Genomic DNA, 21,225 nt, shown 5'->3' with positions numbered 1-21,225 from the left:
CCGGTGAGATTGACAACCTCACTGTTTCGTTCGGGCAAAGTACTTTGGTTGTGTTGTGCAGGTTCCACGTTGGCGCCGGAATCTCTGGTGTTGCGCCGCACTACATCCCGCCGCCATCAACCTTCAACGTGCTTCTTGGATCCTCCTGGTTCGATAAACCTTGGTTTCTTTCTGAGGGAAAACTTGCTGTTGTGCGCATCATACCTTCCTCTTGGGGTTCCCAACGAACGTGTTAATTACACGCCATCAGTATCGATGGAGATGACTCCGGGGGCAATTTCCGTCCCGGCGGCGTGCCAGAACAGAGACTTCTGTCCCCCGAAACTTGTCTTCGCGATGGCGGTGGCTACGGAACTCTTCGTGGAATCTGACTAGATTTTTTAGGGTTTTCGCGACGGGAAGAATATATAGGCGAAGGGGCGATGTCGGTGGAGTCCCGAGGGGCCCACACCATAGGGGGGCGCGCCTCCCCCTCTTGGCCGCGCCGCCTGGCGGGGTGGCCACCTCGTGGCCCCTCTCCGTCTCTGCTTTGGTGTTCTGGAACAATCCGTGGAAAATAAGGCCTTGGGATTTTGTTTCGTCCAATTCCGAGAATATTTCCCGTGTAGAATTTCTGGAACCAAAAACAGCAGAAAACAGGAACTAGCACTTTGGCATCTTGTTAATAGGTTAGTCCCGGAAAATGCATAAAAACATTATAAAGTATGACTAAAACATGTTGGTATTGTCATAAAACTAGCATGGAACATAAGAAATTATTGATACGTTGGAGACGTATCAGTTCCCAGGATTCTTCAGCTCATGAGCAAACTGCAGGACCAAATTTGGCTGAAAATGATGTTCAAATAAGCTTAAACAGCTCACATGAAATAATGGAGGAAGAAGACAGCAGCATAGGACACGAGGTGGATTCTCTGCCAATATCCACCTCGGGATCACCGGGATCCTCCTCGGGATCGGATGGATCCGCCTCGGATCGCGCGGCACCCAATCATGCGTGGTCTGCACGTCCGCCTGGCCTGCTGCGTCCGCACATGCGCCTGGCCGGTCCCCTGGCGTGTCGGGATCTTCTGCGCCATCACACGGCCACACAGCGTCTTCTTCTTCAGACGCACGCTCGCCTACAGGATCGTATGTGCCGCATCTGTCCGGATCTGCTGACAGTGACTCTGGATCTGCTGTGTCCGCCACCTCTGTGCCCCATCCTGTGCCTCCCTCGCCTCCAGCTACGCGTGCATCCCGCGGTATTCACAAACCAAAAATGTACACTGATGGTACTATACGTTGGGGTATGTCTGCAGTCTCTGATGAACCAACAAGCCTGCCTCTAGCTCTGCAAGATACAAATTGGAAAGCCGCCATGGATGAGGAGATTGGTGCTCTTGACAAAAATAAAACTTGGCATCTTGTTCCTGCACATCAAGGTAAAAATATTGTTGATTGTCGTTGGATATATAAAGTCAAGCGCACAGCCGATGGTTCTATTGATAGATACAAGGCACGTCTCGTGGCTAAAGGTTTCAAACATCGATATGGTATTGATTATGAAGATACATTCACTCCAGTGGTGAAGATAGCAACAATACGTCTTTTCTTGGCTATTTCGGTATCTAGGGGATGTAGTTTGCGACAGTTAGATGTCAAGAACGTGTTTCTTCATGGTGTTTTGGAAGAGGAAGTTTATATGCGATAGCCACCTGGCTATGAAGATCCAAGGTACAAGAATTATGTGTGTAAATTGGACAAGGCGCTTTATGGGTTGAAACAGGCTCCTCGTGCATGGTATTCTCGTTTGAGTTCTCAGTTTGTCAAATATGGGTTTGTTGCCTCCAAATCAGACACCTCCTTGTTCATCTATCGACACAACAAGGTTACCATGTTCATGCTTATATATGTTGATGATATTATAGTGGCTAGTTCATCTCCAGCTGCAACTGACGCCTTGCTTAAGGTTCTTGTTAAAGCATTTGCCCTCAAGGATCTTGGTGATCTTTCATTATTTCTTGGGTCTTGAAGTTCACAAAGTACATGATGGCATTGTTCTTAATCAAACCAAGTATATATGCTCAAGATGTTCTGGCATGTGTTGGCATGACTCATTGTTCTGGCTCGCCTACCCCTCTCTCATCTTCTGAGAAGATCACTGCAAGGGAGGGAGATATGCTAGATCCTGAAGATAGTACCAAATACAAGATTATGGTAGGTGCATTGCAGTATCTTACTCTCACAAGACCTGATATTTGTTATGCAGTCAACAAAGTATGTTAGTATTTGTATGCTCCTACCACTGTTCATTGGACAGTTGCAAAGCGAATTTTGAGATATGTGAAGCATACTATGAGTTTTGGTTTGACCTTTCTCAAGTCACATTCAACATTAGTGAGTGACTTTTCTGATGCTGACTGGGCTGGTTATGTAGATGATCGTCGATCAACTGGTGATTTTGCTGTGTTTTTTTGGACCAAACCTTATTTTCTGGAGTGCCAAGAAATAAGCTACTGTCTCCAGGTCAAGCACTGAAGCAGAATATAAGTCAGTAGCAAATGCTACATTGAAGTTATTTGGTTACAGTCATTACTTCAGGAGCTTGGAGTCAAGCTGAAGCAACCACCATGTTTGTGGTGTGATAACTTAGGAGCAACATATTTGTCAGCAAATCCAATCTTCCATGCCAGAGCCAAACACATTGAGATAGATTTTCACTTCGTCAGAGAACGAGTTTTGAAGAAACAATTGGATATTCGATTCATTCCTTTCAAGGATCAAGTTGTTGATGGTTTTACAAAACCACTACCTGTAAGAAATTTTGAGGAGTTTAGATTTAATCTCAACTTAAGAAAGTTGTGATTAAGGGAGGGTGTTAGAGATAGAGTTGTGTCATGTTTAAACACGGAACGTAGAGTCCGTGATTCTCTCCCTCTCCTCATTGTAATCTCTCAGATATCTTCTATATAAGGAAACACACAAGGAGGGCTCGGGTATCCGAGTAGATCCTCTCTACCTGATCTTTTACAATCTCCGCAGTTAGGCAACGGAGAGCAGGCAGCCATAAGAATCTTCCCGTTGGCGACGGCACCCGCAGCACTAGGCTTGCCTAGACCAATGAAGGAGGCGTCTGTGTTCAATTTCACCCAGCTCCTCGTGATTAGCTCCTTATGTGCTCACCGATCTTGACCTAATAGCCTGCCAATACCACAGTCCACAGCCCCCTCGGCCGCATTGGCGACCATGCTGCGGCCTGCAGAAGCCGAGTAGGCAAGGCTAGGAGGATTGGGAGCCAGTGTTGGGCTTGCAGAGGTCGAGGAGGCAAGGCCAGGACGCAATTCATTGGCATACATAACACCAACAGCCTCTTGCAGACCGACATCAAAAGAACATGTATTATCTTGTTTCGATGGTTTGCACACACTTTGGAGTTAGAAGTTTCTTTCTTTGCATAGCATTGCTCTGGTATTTAGACAGACTCTCGCACGCAGCCAACAGAAAATCTAATGTGTCGAGCACCAAATCCATTTAAAATTGTCCAGTGCCATTATTTCCTACAAAAATCATATATAAATTGGCTGTAGAGAATCCAGGTGTGGCTCGTGAGGCTCAGACAAGAGATTGCACTGAAACCATATTTGTAATTCATACAATCAAGTGAATGCTTGCTCAGGGCCTCAGATAAAGGAACATGGAACAGATCACTGTGGTTTTCAGTCTCAACCAGTGATGTGAACTGAACTGATACGCATTGTCAATAGCAAAAGACAACATATGAGCATCTGATTGCAGAGAGGATTTAAATGCATCCTGCAAAATAGAGTTAGCTCTAGTTTTTATTTCCTACTGTTGCCATTTCCCACAATAACTTGTAAACATGCACGTGCACGTGTAATACTGGAATTTGTTTGCTCGTCCTACAATTTTGACTGGATTAAACTGGAGTTCCTTCTAAAATTATAATGAACACATATCGAAAAAAATTGGTTGAACAAAACCGTGCATTGCCCAAATTACAAGTCACAAGCTCAATAACGGGATAACCAAAGCATAATCTTCATCTTAATTGGTTCCACATCATCTGACCACAGTGCAATCAATCTACCGTCCTGACAATTAGCACAACGTGACTTTGATTACAGACTCGCGAGATCACTAAGAAAATGAAGCATGTAGCTCAAACATGGAGAAATAGGATGCAGCCGCCAATAAAGACGCGATGAATGCCAGGACGATCGAAAGCACGATTTGACCGCAGGCCACCTTTCTGCAGAAGTGCACATCCCCCACATAGAGAGTCGATGCACCGGCGGAGGCACAGGCTGCTGTGAAAGTGAGAAGCGCCATGATCTGCAATGCATCCAAAATCATTGTGAGCTCCTAGCTAGACCTGCTAGCTCAGTCAAAAGATACGGGCAAAAAAAAAGCTTGCACAGACTATACAGGTTGTTAACCAAAATTAATGCAAAGCACATTAGTAGTTTTTCATCCCTCAATCAAAATATTGTCAGTACAAGTGAACTACATATTTTGGTGAATCAAGGATTTACTTACCCCGTCACCGACAACCAAGAAGAATACAAACGTTCGTTCGTGAAGGTCTTTTCTATTCCTCATAGCATAGATATCAACACAAGCAAGGCCCAAACTCCACACAAGCTGCAGGGGCATCATAGTACCCATATAGCTGAAACAAAGAGAGACCATTATACACCCAGTAGGGTTAGACGATGTCAAGAATACAACTTTGGGAAAACTACAAACTTGTGCGAACAAGCAAATTAATTAATTTAGAATGCATATTCCACTCAAGAAAAGGAGCACAGATGCACTCATGCACACAGAAGACAAAGAGTCCATATGACATACTTACAGAAAGCGACCAACTGTATTTCTAACATTAAGTAGTATAATTGTTTTTTTCTGTGCCAAAGCCTGCATATTGAACCAAGGCTGGTCCTCATGTGTTTACACTGATTTATGGGAATTAGCTCAAAATTAACCATGTTCAGGATTAGTTTTGTCCGTGGAAACTTTGGCAAAACTACCCATCAAAAGATAAATCACCCTTAATCCACGAAATGAGACGGAGTAGACACTTTTCACTTGATTAGATTTCTTCCTTGATCTGTTCCCATAATAAGAAATTCTAGAAAGATCTGTAGCTAAGACATGATTCTAATTCGTATATTCCACATCCTATGTTATCTGCAAAAACTTGGGCAGCGCTTTTGTACATGACTTTATGGCTGAAGAAAAATCACAATAGACAGCAACGCAACTTATTCTGTTTAGGCAACTCCCCTAAAAAAACTGCCAAAGTGAACACACACAAAAAATGAAGGAAAAAATTGCAGGAGCAAGAAAATCGACGAATCAAACTGATCAAAGTGCCAGACTCACTAGGAATGCAGGATATGAGAGGAAAACAAAATTATAGATGGTGTGGGGAGGACATATACATACCACAAGGCAGGGCTGTGCATCAAATAGAAGAAGGCGGGGCTCTCAGAGAATAGGAAAGCGGTGAGCATGGCACAGACGGATGCGCCGGCGAAGACACATTGCGACACCCGCAGCACCATTCCGCTCCATGTCCCTGGGCTCCCCACCATCTGCTCCATCCTCTTCGCCTTGTTCATGCTGGTTTCTCTGCTGCCAGGGGTGGTAGGAGACTAGGAGAGCTGAGAGCGTAGCGTGTAGAGGGGTGGAGAAGCCAGCCGGGGAGTGGTCGATGTGATATTTTCGAGTGCTTTAAGCCAGGGGCTCTCATTTTCTTCTTCTATAAGAATCAGGTCCCCATTGCCAAGCAATTCCCGTGATCTTCCAATTTTGGCCAGCGGGAGCAGGGCCATGTGAACCCAAGTTAAAGCAGCGTACTCCGCGCTTTACCCTTGCACCAAATAGGGAACTGGCATTTTTCTCTTTGCAGTAGGTAGTGAGCTGCCTCAAATGATGATCCAGGACCAGGAGTAGTGACTGATGAGAGCAGTGGTAAAACTGTGAAATGCACCCGGGGAGTCGATACCTTTACTACCCACACTGACTAGATAGGCACTGAGAAATGCCATGCTACATCTGGTGGGATTAGAGCATCTCCAGTCGCGTCCCCCAAACCGTGCCGGATTGAGCGTTTGGGGGACGTGTTTTGTTCGTGTCGCCTTTGGGGGACGTCGCTCCCCAGCCGCGTCTCCCAAACACCGCCCCCAAACATTTAAAATACTTTTTTTGATTTTTTTATTTCAATTTCCACAAACTAATACATAATTTGGAACGTGGTTTACATGAAAACACAATTAGGCACATGGTTTTCCACAAACTAATACATAGTTTGAACCGTCGTGGACACAAATATAAAATTTTGCAAAGAAACTAAACCTAACTAGGTCGTGCATCGAAGGTTTCCTATGTTCGCTGCTAAGAAAGAACACTCGAGGGCACACCCAGTCACCTAAACTGGAAAATCCAGCGGGAGGATGGTGCCCTTGTTGGTTCTACCGATGAGGCGAACATCCAGAAACCTCCGTGCACGTGTTCGCTGCGAAGAAAGAACACTCAGTCGTCCTCCTCGTCGGTGCTGTCGCCCTGGTAGTCCCGGCGGCACCGCGTCTCGTCGAAGACCTTGACGCTCATGTCCCTGTCGCCGAAGTAGGAGAACAGGAGGATGAAGCCGGCTTGGAGGCTGTGGTGCCGCGCGAACTTCTCCCAGCCGATGTTGAGGTACATCTTGCCGCGCACGTCGTACATCACGTCGACGATCCACCGGTAGTAGCTGCACGCAGCCTCCCGCAGATACATCGTGCGCGGGCGATCGTCGCCGGCGACGTAGTCAGCGAAGGAGTCCGGCAGCCTCTGGATGCCGCGCGGGGCGCCCTTGAGGACGAGGACGAACTCGAACCGCACGTCCGGCTCCACATCCATCTCCGACGATGATGAAGCCGGCGGCGTGGAAGGCGACGGCGAGCGTTCAGCTCTGCCGCGGCCACGACCACGACCACGGCCGCGAGGTCGGCCTCCTCCTCTACCGGACATAGCGTCGAGTCTTGTTGAGATGGTGGCGGCTAGGGTTTGGGAGAGAGACGCTAGGGTTTGTGTGTGAGAGGGACGATGAGAGGCGGCCCTTTTATAGGCCGGAGGGAGGCGGGGGAGCGGTGGCGCGCATTAACGCAGGCACGCAGAGCTAGGCGCGACGGGACGCGTCGCTGCGTCGCTGCGGGAACTGCACCGCCAATAACTTCCGTCGCGAGGTAGGCGACGGTTAGGTTAAAAATTTATTGTGCCGCTGACGAGTCGGCCCCGCCACTCCCCGTCTCGCTTTTCGTTGTGTCCGGCGTCCCCGGTGCGTCCCCTGTGGGACGGGGACAGGCTCGGGGCGCCGGACACCGTATGGGGACGCGCCGGACAAAAATGGGTTTTGGGAGACGCGGCTGGAACGTATTTTCTATCCGACACGCCCCAAATCCCTTTGGAGGACGCTTTAGGGGACGCGACTGGAGATGCTCTTAGTATCCTTTGCTAATGCAATGCTACGGCATGTCATGGCAAATGTTGTGTTTTTCTTCTTCTCAAATCAGTTCCTATCTGTTTCTCCTAGTCGTCTCCAAGCGCGTGCACTGACAAACAGTGGCGGAGCTAGGAATTGAACTGAGGGGGATTGAAACCAAGCTCTAAATTTTTTTTTTGACAGAAAAGAGCAAATGTATTCAACAAAAGAGGTCCAAACAGATTGAATTTGCATATTTCATCAAGTACAATGACAAAATGACTATAAAAAAACAAGAACACCAAAATAGAGCTACATTTTGATAAGATAGTATCATACCATTAAGTTGCATCTAAGTTTGGAAGACGAAATCCCCGCGGAAGATGACCTCTACGGTTGTTGTAGGAATGAAAACGTAGCATAATTTTCTTGTCATACCATACACTTAGAAATGACCGCTTATCCGGACCTTTGAGAAAATTATGACCATCTAAACGAGTATGGCCTCTCAACAAATATGCCCATCTCATTTTGTCTTTGATTTCAGGGGTACCAAATGACTCAATTGTTCTCCAAATTCCGGGATCGGCAACCATATTTGCTAGATCAAAAATTTCAGAAACATTTGCCTACAACATTGAAAAAGGAAACAAAATATGAGGAAAGATTTCAAGAAGGGGGGAATCAACCTCTACGTGTGCCCTCTTGCGTGCTTCTTCAACCTCTGCTGCCTCCTCTTCGATCCAGCGAGCCTCCTCGTCAATGTCCATCGAAGGCAGCCAGGGACGAGCCGAGCTGGGGGCAGCCGGGCAGGGCCGACCGGCCGAGCAGAGGCCAGGCGATTGGAGTCGGAGATGGGGCGAGTTGAGGCGCTGAGCAGAGGGAGGTGACTAGAGACGATGGCGGTGGCGGGCCGGCGGGGAAAGGTGGCGGGCCGCCAGAACGGGGCGTGGCGACGGCGGGGCTAGGTCGCGTACTCGCGTCGTGCGGGATTGGGATCTCGCTGTCTCGGCCTCGCGCGGGGTTGGAGTCTGCGTTGACGAGTCCGCTCTCCTGTACCGATTGGATGTCGATTTTTTTTCCCAAAATCTGAGCCGAGTCGACCGACCCTCCTCGACCCGGTGGTGGCTCCGCCCATGCTGACAAAGATTATCTACCACAGTTCAAAAACAAACAAAAAAGGCTCCACCGGTGCCTAGCTGATTCTAGATTTCGTGCTAACTTGACACCATGTGTCCTGTAATTTGAAACTCAAACCACTGATATACGCACGGTTTCTTCGCCTGAGCTTATCAGTTTTGTATATTTTTTTGGGTAAAATTCAAGAAGCCTTTTTGGATCCTTGCTTCCACTTCGTCTTCAGACTGATGACGGCAATGCCTCTGACATCGTTTGCCTATCTGGGAGGTGTGTCATGGAGCTTCACCTCCACTCGTGTGTAGGTGAAAGTCCTATATCCATTAGTTAGATCAGACGATGGTCGTGTCTTTGACGATGCTTGTTGAAGGTGTCACCTTTGAGCAACCGTATAATGCTGGCTTGCCATGTCGTTGCTATAGCTGTCGATCAGGAGGTTCCAACTTCTTCAATCAGCATCCAGAAGAGAAAGCGCTCCCGTAACCCTTCGCTCCTCCCGCGGCGCACCCCCAGGGGATCATGATCCCACCGCTCCAACACTCCCTCCCCCTGACCCCTCCTCTTCGCCGCTGCCGCCGGCGCCGGCCGCGGTGGCGGTGGCCCCTGGTACCGAACGGTGTTAGGGGAGGTGGACGTGGCGGCCATCTCCTCGATGCGGATGGGGCTGGATCGTTGGGGACGAACGCAGGCGGTAGTCGGGGTGGCGTTCCCCGGCCAGGAGGCGGCGGCACTCTTCACCGGGCCTTCGTGGCTGCAAGTGGAGGAGGTCCGCCGTGGGTCTAGGCTGCCCGCCTAGACCGGTCGTCTTCCCCGCGGCGCGAGTGAGTGTTGGGCGTCGTGGCTAGGTCGCTGGTCTGGTCGAAACTTACGGGCAGCACGGCCTCATGGAGGCGGCAGTGAACGGCTGGTTCGGAGTTCGATCCGATCGGTGGTGATCTGGGCAGCCGGTCAAGATGGGCTTTTGGTCCAAGATCTGGACCGGAGTGGTCCATCCATGGAGATGTGGGTTCTAATGTTAGCTTCACCACGCCGACAAAACATCTTTTTGGATTGCCATCTCTTAGATAAGCTCTGCTAGAATAAATGTGGTGGTCCTAGATTTCTCACGCGCCAGGACGAAGATCTTCTTTTTGCATGTCCATCTCAATTTGGCTGGATGTTGAGTTTCGGAAGCTCCGCTGGCAAATGTAACAGTGCTCGTGCCTGGAGTTTGCTAATTTGGGAGGTATTCGGTCATGCGCACCCATACTTTTATTCCGACCGTTTGGTTTCGGAGGGAGCGACGTGAAGCTTTGTTCTGTGTTGCAAGCAGATGACATTCTAGTCCATGGCGTATCAGAGATGGAGAATTTCTTGAAGACCGGATTGGAGGACTGGCAGTGGAGGATCGAGTTGTGGTGTTCTTGAGGGTTTTACTTGGTTTTCTGGGCATTGTAACAGCAATATGCAAGTGAGGGCACAGATGAAGTTCAGAGTCCTACCTTTCAGGGTAAAAATTCAAGGTTTGTCTTTAATTGGTTGTGCATAGCAATGATTTTGTTGAAGATATTGTTTTGAGAGCGAGGACTATCTCCAGGATGAAAACCTAACATCTTTTGATCGGACAACGACGGCGTTTGTGCACTTTTTCCATGTTGGAGCGTCGCTGGTGGAGAGCATGGATTTCAGGTGCTCTCTTGGTGGTGGTTGTGTTGTTGTTGCTAGGACTGGAATTCCGTAGCGGGATTTTTTTTCTTAGTTTTTTTTCCATTTTTTGTTGTGTGCATCTGTACTAATATTAGGTATTGCGTTGTTGCAAAGGCAAAATGTAATTGGTATCTATCAATATTAATATATTTTCTTTACCAAAAAAAAATAGCCGTCGATGAGGATTTCAACGGTGAAGCTCTCGCGGCCTCCCAGAGCCACCATCTACTTACCGTCGTGTTGGTTGTGTCATGAATTTTTTTTGACGAAAGTAGCCAGCGCTGCATGAAATTATATATAAGAAGAAAATTACAAGCTAAGTACAAATATTACATCGTTTAGCATGGGTAGAAAGAATCCCATATTACAATGCAAAATGCTGCATTAAATTATATATAACGTGTCTACAAGGTGTTACCAATAATATAGTACAAGCGAATAGCAGAACACTCAAAATCAGCCAGTTGGTCACGCAACGCTTGCATTGGATATTATTCCTTACAATGATGGTACATATGGTTAGCCAGAGACACAAAATAATGTTGAGGTAGGGAAAGATGATGTTGATCTTGGTGATTCTTTGCGGCCTCTAATATTTGATCTAAGATCTTGGAATTCTCTTGATTTTAAGAAAATCGATATTTTAGCACAAAAGGAGTGCAATAGGTATGGTTCTTAATATTTCCAATTATTGTGTAAGATATTAAAACATATACCTTATATTGTTGAATATTTTAAATTTCTTGTAAGATAGGGGCGCATTTTAAGATTTTACATAGGGCCCCGGGTTTTGCCGGCTCAGCCCTGTTCAAAGTGAAACAAGTAGTGTGATTGGTGGTGGTGATGTTGTCAAAACCGAAGTGGTGGCACCACTCATTCAGAGTTAAGTCATACTCACAGTTCATCAAACGGAAAGATATCCAATCGAATCCGGGTTGTTCATCCTCCGGGACGTGGAACCTTCCCACCACGTGCGTCAAGGTGCTAAGGAACTCGAGTGTCAAGTGGCGATATATGGTGGCCTCCTGAAGACAAAGTGAATCAAAACAACATTGTTGCAAAGATTATTCAAAACATGGTGTAGGCCTAGTTGGTTCAAAATATGGGGAACGTCCATTTGGTAGACTTGATCTCGCGGTTCTTGAGGCGGTTTGAGCTGATATGGCTCATCAAACTCGATGCCAAATGCCGCAAGGGTGTTCTCAACCATGGAGCCATGGAGCTTGCACGGCTCCTCATATTCATCTAAAAATTAATCAATAATTAAGTACCTTATAATAATGAAAATTTTAACTAAACAAAATTTAAGAATCTCGTCAAGTTTCAAAGTCTAACATGCCCATTATGATAAAGTCCATAATAAGATCTAAGTCTAGATTGATAATGGCAAGAGGTAGGACATGGATATGTGATGGCGTGTAATACACACGTTCGTTGGGAACCCCAAGAGGAAGGTATGATGCACACAGTAGCAAATTTTCCCTCAGAAAGAAACCAAGGTTTATCGAACCAGGAGGAGCCAAGAAGCACGTCGAAGGTTGATGGCGGCGGGATGTAGTACGGCACAACACCAGGGATTCCGGCGCCAATGTGGAACCTGCACAACACAACCAAAGTACTTTGCCCCAACGAAACAGTGAGGTTGTCAATCTCACCGGCTTGCTGTAACAAAGAATTAGATGTATAGTGTGGATGATGATTGTTTGCAGAAAACAGTAGAACAAGTATTGCAGTAGATTGTATTCAATGTAAAAGAATGGACCGGGGTCCACAGTTCACTAGAGGGTGAACAAATAGCATGTTGGGTGAACAAATTACATAAGATAAATAGCATGTTGGGTGAACAAATTACAGTCGGGCAATTGACAAATAGAGAGGGCATGACCATGCACATACATGATATGATGAGTATAGTGAGATTTAATTGGGCATTACGACAAAGTACATAGACCGCTATCCAGCATGCATCTATGCCTAAAAAGTCCACCTTCAGGTTATTATCCGAACCCCTTCCAGTATTAAGTTGCAAACAACAGACAATTGCATTAAGTATGGTGCGTAATGTAATCAATAACTACATCCTCGGACATAGCATCAATGTTTTATCCCTAGTGGCAACAGCACATCCACAACCTTAGAACTTTATGTCACTGTCCCAGATTTAATGGAGGCATGAACCCACTATCGAGCATAAATACTCCCTCTTGAAGTTAAGAGCAAAAACTTGGCCAGAACCTCTACTAATAACGGAGAGCATGCAAGATCATAAACAACACATAGGTAATAGATTGATAATCAACATAACATAATATTCTCTATCCATCGGATCCCGACAAACACAACATATAGCATTACAGATAGATGATCTGATCATGTTAGGCAGCTCACAAGATCCGACAATGAAGCACATAAGGAGAAGACAACCATCTAGCTATTGCTATGGACCCATAGTCCAGGGGTGAACTACTCACTCATCACTTCAGAGGCGACCATGGCGGCGAAGAGTCCTCCGAGAGATGATTCCCCTCTCCGGCAGGGTGCCGGAGGCGATCTCCTGAATCCCCCGAGATGGGATTGGCGGCGGCGGCGTCTCGATAGGTTTTCCGTATCGTGGCTCTCGGTACTGGGGGTTTCGCGACGGAGGCTTTAAGTAGGCGGAAGGGCGGAGTCGGGAGAGTCACGGGGGCCCCACATGCTAGGGCCGCGCGGGCCCCCCCTGGGCCGCGCCGCCCTAGTGTGGCGGCGCCCCGTGGCCCCACTTCGTCTTCCCTCCGGTCTTCTGGAAGCTTCGTGTAAAAATAGGCCCCTGGGCGTTGATTTCGTCCAATTCCGAGAATATTTCCTTACTAGGATTTCTGAAACCAAAAACAGCGAGAAAACAGCAAGCTGGCTCTTCGGCATCTCGTTAATAGGTTAGTGCCGGAAAATGCATAAATATGACATAAAGTATGCATAAAACATGTAGATATCATCAATAATGTGGCATGGAACATAAGAAATTATCGATACGTCGGAGACGTATCAGCATCCCCAAGCTTAGTTCCTGCTCGTCCCGAGCAGGTGAACGATAACAAATATAATTTCTAGAGTGACATGCCATCATAACCTTGATCATACTATTGTAAGCATATGTAATGAATGCAACGATCAAAACAATGGTAATGACATGAGTAAGCAAATGAATCATAAAGCAAAGACTTTTCATGAATAGTACTTCAAGACAAGCATCAATAAGTCTTGCATAAGAGTTAACTCATAAAGCAATAAATCAAAGTAAGGGTATTGAAGCAACACAAAGGAAGATTAAGTTTCAGCGGTTGCTTTCAACTTATAACATGTATATCTCATGGATATTGTCAATGTAAAGTAATATAACAAGTGCAATATGCAAGTATGTAGGAATCAATGCACAGTTCACACAAGTGTTTGCTTCTTGAGGTGGAGAGAGATAGGTGAACTGACTCAACATAAAAGTAAAAGAAAGGCCCTTCGCGAGAGGGAAGCATTGATTGCTATATTTGTGCTAGAGCTTTGGTTTTGAAAACAAGAAACAATTTTGTCAACGGTAGTAATAAAGCATATGTATCATGTAAATTATATCTTACAAGTTGCAAGCCTCATGCATAGTATACTAATAGTGCCCGCACCTTGTCCTAATTAGCTGGGATTACCAGGATTATCATCGCAATACACATGTTTTAACCAAGTGTCACAAAGGGGTACCTCTATGCCGTCTGTACAAAGGTCTAAGGAGAAAGCTCGCATTTGGATTTCTCGCTTTTGATTATTCTCAACTTAGACATCCATACCGGGACAACATAGACAACAGATAATGGACTCCTCTTTAATGCATAAGCATGTAGCAACAATTAATGTTCTCATATGAGATTGAGGATATTTGTCCAAAACTGAAACTTCCACCATGATTCATGGCTTTAGTTAGCGGCCCAATGTTCTTCTCTAACATTATGCATGCTCTAACCATTAAATGAGTGGTAAACCTCCCTTACTTCAGACAAGACGGACATGCATAGCAACTCACATGATATTCAACAAAGAGTAGTTGATGGCGTCCCCAGGAACATGGTTATCGCACAACAAACAACTTAATAAGAGATAAAGTGCATAAGTACATATTCAATACCACAATAGTTTTTAAGCTATTTGTCCCATGAGCTATATATTGCAAAGGTAAAGAATGGAAATTTTAAAGGTAGCACTCAAGCAATTTACTTTGGAATGGCGGAGAAATACCATGTAGTAGCTAGGTATGGTGGACACAAATGGCATAGTGGTTGGCTCAAGGATTTTGGATGCATGAGAAGTATTCCCTCTCGATACAAGGTTTAGGCTAGCAAGGTTATTTGAAACAAACACAAGGATGAACCGGTGCAGCAAAACTCACATAAAAGACATATTGTAAACATTATAAGACTCTACACCGTCTTCCTTGTTGTTCAAAACTCAATATATACTAGAAATTATCTAGACTTTAGAGAGACCAAATATGCAAAACAAATTTTAGCAAGCTCTATGTATTTCTTCATTAATAGGTGCAAAGTATATGATGCAAGATCTTAAACATGAGCACAACAATTGCCAAGTATCAAATTATTCAAGACATTTTAGAATTACTACATGTAGCATTTCCCGATTCCAACCATATAACAATTTAACGAAGAAGATTCAACCTTCGCCATGAATACTATGAGTAAAGCCTAAGGACATATTTGTCCATATGAAACAGCGGAGCGTGTCTCTCTCCCACACAATGAATGCTAGGATCCATTTTATTCAAACCAAAACAAAAACAAAAACAAACCGACGCTCCAAGCAAAGCACATAAGATGTGATGGAATAAAAATATAGTTTCAGGGGAGGAACCTGATAATGTTGTCGATGAAGAAGGGGATGCCTTGGGCATCCCCAAGCTTAGACGCTTGAGTCTTCTTAAAATATGCAGGCGTGAACCACCGGGGCATCCCCAAGCTTAGAGCTTTCAGTCTCCTTGATCATATTGTATCATCTCCCTCTCTTGACCCTTGAAAACTTCCTCCACACCAAACTCGAAATAACTCATTAGAGGGTTAGTGCATAATAAAAATTTACATGTTCAGAGGTGACATAATCATTCTTAACACTTCTGGACATTGCACAAAGCTACTTGGACATTAATGGAACAAAGAAATTCATCCAACATAGCAAAAGAGGCAATGCGAAATAAAAGGCAGAATCTGTCAAAACAGAACAGTCCGTAAAGACGGATTTTATTGAGGCACCAGACTTGCTCAAATGAAAATTCCCAAATTGAATGAAAGTTGGGTACATATCTGAGGATCACGCACGTAAATTGGTATAATTTTCTGAGCTACCTACAGAGAGGCAGGTCAAAATTCGTGACAGCAAAGAAATCTGTTTCTGCGCAGTAATCCAAATCTAGTATGAACCTTACTATCAATGACTTTACTTGGCACAACAATGCACAAAACTAAGATAAGGAGAGATTGCTACAGTAGTAACAACTTCCAAGACTCAAATATAAAATAAAAGTACTGTAGTAAAAACATGTGTTGTCTCCCATAAGCGCTTTTCTTTAACGCCTTTCAGCTAGGCGCAGAAAGTATGTATCAAGTGTTATCAAGAGATGAAGCATCAACATCATAAGCTCCCCCATCCGTAGTGGTACTAAGGGCTTTGTCAATTTTAGGCCTATAATAATAATATTTTTTTGGTTTAGGCACTTTAGAGACATACATAAACTTTTGCTCCTTACCCACATAAGCTTTCTCCTTAAACTTAAGAGAAGAAAAAGTTGAACCCAAGGTTCCCATAGCTTCTTCAAGTTCGCTAATCCTATGGGTTCGATTATCATGAGTAGCACAAGTTTCTAAAACAGCAATTATTTCATTAATTCCACCTAGAGATTTATCAATTTTATCAGTGCTATTAAGTAATATTCCCAATTTAGTCTCAATACTTGGAAGATCTTTCTCTATGACCTCCAACTTTTTCATGACATCTTCAAGAGAGATTTCAATTTTAGCTTCATTAACAGGTGGTATTCCAACTAGACTCTCAATAATGCAACTAGCTTCTAAGGCCGGAGTGCCTAGGAAATTTCCTCCCACAAGAGTATCAAGAACATACCTATTCCAGCTAGAGATTCCAACATAAAAAGTTCCTAAGTAGTATAATAGTGGAGTGTTTCTTAATGCACCTATGATGAGCATCGCTAATTCTATACCAAGCATCTTTAAAACTTTCTCCCCCTTGTTGCTTAAAGGAACGAACTTCAACTTCCGGATTACTCATTTTAGCAGTAGTAAATAAAGCAAACTAGATAAAATAAATGCAAGTAACTAATTTTTTTTGTGTTTTTGATATAGAGAACAAGATAGTAAATAAAGTAAAACTAGCAACTAATTTTTTTGTGTTTTGATATAATGCAGCAAACAAGAAAGTAAATAAAATAAAGCAAGACAAAAAACAAAGTAAAGAGATTGGATTGTGGAGACTCCCCTTGCAGCGTGTCTTGATCTCCCCGGCAACGGCGCCAGAAAATATTACTTGATGGCGTGTAATGCACACGTTCGTTGGGAACCCCAAGAGGAAGGTATGATGCACACAGTAGCAAGTTTTCCCTCAGAAAGAAACCAAGGTTTATCGAACCAGGAGGAACCAAGAAGCACGTTGAAGGTTGATGGCGGCGGGATGTAGTGCGGCGCAACACCAGGGATTCCGGCGCCAACGTGGAACCTGCACAACACAACCAAAGTACTTTGCCCCAACGAAACAGTGAGGTTGTCAATCTCACCGGTTTGCTGTAACAAAGGATTAGATGTATAGTGTGGATGATGATTGTTTGCGAGAAAATAGTAGAACAAGTATTGCAGTAGATTGTATTCAATGTAAAAGAATGGACCGGGGTCCACAGTTCACTAGAGGTGTCTCTCCCATAAGATAAATAGCATGTTGGGTGAACAAATTACAGTCGGGCAATTGACAAATAGAGAGGGCATGACCATTCACATACATGATATGATGAGTATAGTGAGATTTAATTGGGCATTACGACAAAGTACATAGACCGCTATCCGAGCATGCATCTATGCCTAAAAAGTCCACCTTCGAGTTATCATCCGAACCTCTTCCAGTATTAAGTTGCAAACAACGAGACAATTGCATTAAGTATGGTGCGTAATGTAATCAATAACTACATCCTCGGACATAGCATCAATGTTTTATCCCTAGTGGCAACAGCACATCCACAACCTTAGAACTTTTCGTCACTCGTCCCAGCATTTAATGGAGGCATGAACCCACTATCGAGCATAAATACTCCCTCTTGGAGTTAAGAGCAAAAACTTGGCCAGAGCCTCTACTAATAACGGAGAGCATGCAAGATCATAAACAACACATAGGTAATAGATTGATAATCAAAATAACATAATATTCTCTATCCATCGGATCCCGACAAACACCACATATAGCATTACAGATAGATGATCTTGATCATGTTAGGCAGCTCACAAGATCCGACAATGAAGCACATAAGGAGAAGACAACCATCTAGCTACTGCTATGGACCAATAGTACAGGGGTGAACTACTCACTCATCACTTCGGAGGCGACCATGGCGGTGAAGAGTCCTCCGGGAGATGATTCCCCTCTCCGGCAGGGTGCCGGAGGCGATCTCGTGAATCCCCCGAGATGGGATTGGCGGCGGCGGCGTCTAAGTAAGGTTTTCCGTATAGTGGCTCTCGGTACTGGGGGTTTCGCGATGGAGGCTTTAAGAGCATCCCCACTCGTTGGCGCTCCCCACGCCCAAATCCGGCGAAATTTTCGTCCGGATTGGATGAAGATTTGGCGTGGGGAGCGCCGAAGTTCCAGCCGTCCCCCCGGCAGGAAACCCCCAACCTCGACCATTTGACATATTTCAAACAAATTCAACATAAAATTTAACAAGTTCGGCAAACAAGAGGACGAGAATTGCTGAAACAAATTCGGCGATAACGAGTACAATGTTTAACAAGTGCTTGAAACAAATGAAGCACACAATTTCACAATTTTTCAAACAAATTAAGACAGACTAGTTGGCGTCGGCGTTGGCGTTGCCTCGGAGCCTCCATATGTGCTCCACCGGATCATCTTGCAGCGAGCTGGTGCATTGTAGAGTCTCGAATCTCCCGGCGCATAGCAATGAAGGCGGCCCATGATGGAGGCACCTGGTGATTAGGCTGTGCAAGAGGACCCTCTCTCATATGGTGCTTCTTGCTCAGCCGGAGGAACCGGATGCTTTCGCTCATCTTCAATAATCATGTTGTGTAGGCACACACGGCGAGTTCATCACCTCCCACATCTGATCTTTGGACCAAGTCATAGCGGGGAACCGGACGACGAGCAAATCTCTGCTGTAGGACACCAAATGCTCGCTCGACGTCTTTTCGGCAAGCTTCTTGTTTCTTGACAAACTCGCAAAGTTTGGGGGTGCTAGGATTGGAGATCGTCTTCACAAATGTTGCCCACTTTGGATAGATACCGTACGCAAGGTAGTATCCTTTGTTGTAGTGCCGACCATTGATCACATAGTCCACCAGGGAGCATGACCCTCAACAAGCTTGGAAAAGACCGGGAGCGAGTTTAGGACGTTGATGTCATTGTTGGATCCGGGCATACCAAAGAAAGAGTGCCAAATCCAAAGATCATGGGTAGCCACTGCTTCAAGTATCACGGTGCAGCCTTTTTGTGACCCTTGTACATTCCACGCCACGCAAACGGACAGTTCTTCCATTGCCAATGCATGCAGTCAATGCTTCCAAGCATCCCTGGAAAACCTCTAGCTTCATTTGTTGCAAGGATCCTCTGAGTGTCTTCGACAGTGGGTGATCTCAAGTAATAGTCCCCGAACACTGCTATGACGTCCCTGCAGAACCGGTAGAAACAATCAAGGGCGGTGGACTCCGCCATGCGAAGATAGTCATCTGCGGTATCACCGGGAGCTCCATACGCCAGCATCCTCATAGCCATCGTGCACTTGCACGGTGACGAAAATCCAACCAAACCAGTGCAATCCGCCTTGCATCCGAAGTAGGGATCAAAGTGGCGGATGGCATACACAATTTCCGAAATAGCTTTCGCTCATCCTGAAGCGACGCCGGAAAACACTCTCACCGTGCAATGGATTGTCGGCGAAGTAGTCGGCGTACAACATGCAGTAGCCCTCCATTCGCTGTCTCGGCTTGCACTTCCGGCGACCTCGTGCCGACCCACCACGCCGACGAGTTGCCGGTCCGCCGTACATGCTTGCCAAGCAACCAAGGATCATCATGTGCTCCTCGTCTTGGGCGGCCGCTGCCATCTCTTCTTGCATAAGCTCGACGAACATCTGCTCCTCCTCTTCGTCCGAGTCCATGGCCGGCGAGGCAAATGGACGAACACCGACGGGCGTGGTCGAGGCAACCGAGCCGCGAGCGACGACGAGCAAGCGAGCGAGGAAAACAGGCCGGCGGAAGAGCAGCCGGATAGACCGTCGTCCAAACACGGCGGAATATAGGCAGGTGGGGAAGGAGTGGCGGCGCAATGCGGGCAACAAGCCGGCGGGGTGGTGCCGGCGGCGAGAGAGATACGAGGGGTGGGGAGATTTTGAGCGACGTGGCGGTGGGGTTCGTGCGTCGAGTCACCGACAGATCGGGCCCTTCCCCGCTTTCACTCGTCCGGAGTCCCCGAGCGCTCCCGGGGGCCGGGGATGGCGTGGGATCGCCGGATGGATTTAGGCCCAAATCCGGACGAAAACGAGGAACCGGGGGCGCGACTGGGCCGAATTACGCCGTCCGGATGGAAAAAACGCTCGCCGGGGGCCTCGTCGGGGGGACGAGTGGAGATGCTCTAAGTAGGCGGAAGGGCGGAGTCGGGAGAGTCACGGGGGCCCCACACGCTAGGGCCGCGCGGGCCCCCCTGGGCCGCGCCGCCCTAGTGTGGCGGCGCCCCGTGGCCCCACTTCGTCTTCCCTCCGGTCTTCTGGAAGCTTCGTGTAAAAATAGGCCCCTGGGCATTGATTTCGTCCAATTCCGAGAATATTTCCTTTCTAGGATTTCTGAAACCAAAAACAGCAGAAAACAGCAACTGGCTCTTCGGCATCTCGTTAATAGGTTAGTGCCGGAAAATGCATAAATATGACATTGTTGCGGTCAGAAACCCACCGTCGAGCAACGACTGGCAACACCGTAGAGCCGGGAACAACTAAGGGCTGCGGCTGGCCCTAGTCCCTCAGAGCGATGGCCCGCAAAGCCTTCTGGTCACACGTCCGATGCTGTCGCAGGGCGTGCCACCTGACCTATACCTGGTCAGGAAGGTGTTGGATGATGCCTCGCTTAGTTTCCTGCAGGGCACACACGTAAACGTTAAATACGAGCCTCGGTCGGCTCTCAGGTTATCCTGTGAATCGGCTCAAAGAGCTGATCCACCCATGATTCGTACAAGGTGTCCGAATATATGGTGGTCCTGCTTGATCAAGATAAAGTTAAAGCGATCTACGACGATTTAGGGTTTTCACCGCATAATCGGATCATCCTACTCACGATTGGGCCTCGCGCTCGCGTACGGTGATCGTAAGCCGATCCTAGACAGGGCCTAAAAACCAACACGAGGTTGATCCTCGGAACATCCTGTCTAGGGCTGGCAAACTACACCCTACACGCCGCTGGATCCTCCAACCCTTTGTAAGGCCTAACTATTGCGGATATTAAACTAATCCTTGAAGAACAAGGAGCAACCGTAACGGATCGGATCTACTAAACAATGATCAAGCGGGGTGCCGCCCCTACACCTAAGATAGGTGTAAGGGCGGCTAGATGCATAAGGGTTGCACTACGACAGCATATGGTACGAAGAACAATGCTAACCCTAAACATCTAAGATAACTACGTTGCTCGCCA

The 21,225-nt window shown here is 46.3% G+C and overlaps 1 long non-coding RNA gene across 1 annotated transcript; it reads right to left on the bottom strand.

The window, feature by feature from the left end:
- Positions 1 to 3,998: 3,998 nt before the first annotated feature.
- On the bottom strand, positions 3,999 to 4,663 carry LOC124651535. Its single transcript, XR_006987436.1, has 2 exons — positions 4,540 to 4,663; positions 3,999 to 4,335 (listed from the first exon to the last, which is right to left on the bottom strand). It is a non-coding gene; the product is annotated as an uncharacterized LOC124651535 (long non-coding RNA).
- Between the last annotated feature and the right edge of the window lie 16,562 nt (positions 4,664 to 21,225).

This window comes from Lolium rigidum, chromosome 5 (genome assembly GCF_022539505.1).
Source record: "Lolium rigidum isolate FL_2022 chromosome 5, APGP_CSIRO_Lrig_0.1, whole genome shotgun sequence".
NCBI lineage: Eukaryota > Viridiplantae > Streptophyta > Magnoliopsida > Poales > Poaceae > Lolium > Lolium rigidum.
Note: the sequence above shows the minus strand (reverse complement) of the source record. Positions and strands in the feature narration are given on the sequence as shown.